Source organism: Oncorhynchus mykiss, chromosome 19 (assembly GCF_013265735.2).
Source record: "Oncorhynchus mykiss isolate Arlee chromosome 19, USDA_OmykA_1.1, whole genome shotgun sequence".
In the NCBI taxonomy this organism is placed as follows: Eukaryota; Metazoa; Chordata; class Actinopteri; order Salmoniformes; family Salmonidae; genus Oncorhynchus; species Oncorhynchus mykiss.
The window spans coordinates 44,908,750-44,911,275 of NC_048583.1; positions in this window are offsets into that span (position 1 = coordinate 44,908,750).

The following is a 2,526-nucleotide window of genomic DNA, read 5'->3' on the forward strand; positions in this document are numbered from 1 at the left end:
CCCACTTTGTAACACAAAAAAATGTGGACAAACAATGTAAATATAAACAAACACTATATAGCCTTAAGCACATGGTTAAGTAGAGTAGATGTTCGTCCACCCGCACAAATCAAATTAGCATAATTAAAAAATCCCCATAAAAATCTGTCAGTATGAACTAGAGATATCAGTTTCTTTGCATTGGATGCATCTCAATCCGCCGCATCAGCACTTCCGCATCTGCGGTGAAAGGTGACAGACCTTGAGCAGTGTTGGTCAGACCATGAGACATGTCGAAAATCCGTCTTCTCAAACGGGTTGGCAAACTATTATGACAACTCTATGGAAGGATGAGACTCTCACGAAGAAGATGGGGTTCTCGTTTTGCTTTACGACTCCCTCAAGCGTATTGGGACTCGTCTGAAGTTGGTACAGCCGATTTGCCAACTGTAGCATCCGAACAGTTTGGGCTACACAATAATTTGACTCTCACAAACACATAGATGTCTGTTGAATTGCCATAGGATGCACAAATGCCTCACAAGCCTCATCTGAAGGTCGCCAGATACCAGTTGATATAACTAATGGAAGTACAGTACCAGTCAAAAGTTTGGACACACCTACTCATTCAAGGGGTTTTCTTTCATTTGACTATTTTCTACATTGTAGAATAATAGTGAAGACATCAAAACTATGAAATAACACATATGGAATCATGTATTAACCAAAAATATATTTTATATTTGAGATTCTTCAAAGTAGCCACCCTTTGCCTTGATGACAGCTTTGCAAACTGTCATAGTGGCATTGACTAAAATACAGTAGAATACAGTATATACATATGAAATGAGTAAAACAGTATGTAAACAGTATTAAAGTGACCAGTGTTCCATTATTGAAGTGACCAGTGATTCTATGTCTATGTACATATGGCAGCAGCCTCTAAGGTACAGGGTTAAGTAACCAGTTGGTAGCCGGCTAGTGACAGTCACTAAGTTCAGGGCAGGGTACTGGGGGGAGACCAGCTAGTGATGGCTATTATAACAGTCTGATGGCCTTTAGAGAGAAGCTGTTTTTCAGTTTCTTGGTCCCAGCTTTAATGAACCTGTACCGACCTTGCCTTCTGGATGATAGCAGGGTGAACAGCTCGGGTGGTTGATGTCCTTGATGATCTTTTTGGACTTCCTGTGACATCGGGTGCTATAGGTAACCTGGAGAGCAGGCAGTGCGCCCCCAGGTGATGCGTTGGGCAAACCGCACCACCCTCTGGAGAGCCCTGCGGTTGTGGGCAGTGCAGTTGCCGTACCAGGCGATGATACAGCCTGACAGGATGCTCTCAATGGTGCATCTGTAAAAGTTTGTGAGGGTGTTAAGGGCCAAGCTGAATTTCTTAAGCCTTCTGAGGTTGAAGAGGCACTGTTGCGTCTTCTTCATCTTTTCACCTTTTCCACTGCGACACCCTCTGCTGTCTCCTTAAATCCACAATCAGCTTCATTTTGTTGACGTTGAGGGAGAGGTTATTTTCCTGGCACCCTCCCCTACTCCCTGTAGGCTGTCTCGTCATTGTTGGTAATCAGGCCTACTACGGTTGTGTCGTCTGCAAACTTGATGATTGAGTTGGAGACGTGTGTGGCCACGCAGTCATATGTGAACAGGGAGTACAGGAGGGGGCTGAGCACGCACCATTGTGGAGCCCCTTTGTTAAGGATCAGTGTAGTGGAGGTGTTGTTTTCTACCTTCACCACCTGGGCACGGCCTGTCAGGAAGTCCAGGACCCAGTTGCACAGGGTGGGGTTCAGACCCAGCTTGGAGGGTACTATGGTGTTTAATGCTAAGCAAGAGTCAATGAACAACATTCTTACATAAGTATTCCTCTTGTCCAGATGGGATAGGGCAGTGTGCAGTAAGATAGCGATTGCATCGTCTGTGGATCTATTGGGGCAGTATGCAAATTGAAGTGGGTCTAGGGTGTCAGATAAGGTGGAGGTGATATGATCCATAACTAGCCTGTCAAAGCACTTCATGATGACAGAAGTGAGAGCTACGGGGTGATAGTAATTTAGTTGTTACCCTTTGCCTTCTTGAGTACAGGAACAATGGTGGACATCTTGGAGCAAGTGGGGACAGCAGACTGGGATAGGGAGAGATTGAATATGTTCCTGTATGTTGTTATGATCCCACCACGTCTTGTTAATCATAAGGCATACACCCCCGCCCTTCTTCTTACCAGAGAGATGCTTGTTTCTGTCGGCGCGATGCGGGAAGAAACCAGGTGGCTGTACTGACTCAGATAGCGTGTCTTGAGTGAGCCATGTTTCCATGAAACAGAGAACGTTACAGTCTCGGATGTCTCTCTGGAATGCTACCCTTGCTCGGATTTCGTCTACCTTGTTGTCAAGAGACTGGACATTGGCGAGTAGAATGCTCGGGAGCGGTGCGCAATGTGCCTGTCTACGGAACCTGACCAGAAGACTGCTCCGTCTGCCCCTTCTACGGCGCCCTTGTTTTGGGTCGCCGGCTGTAATCCGATCCATTGTCCTGGGTGGT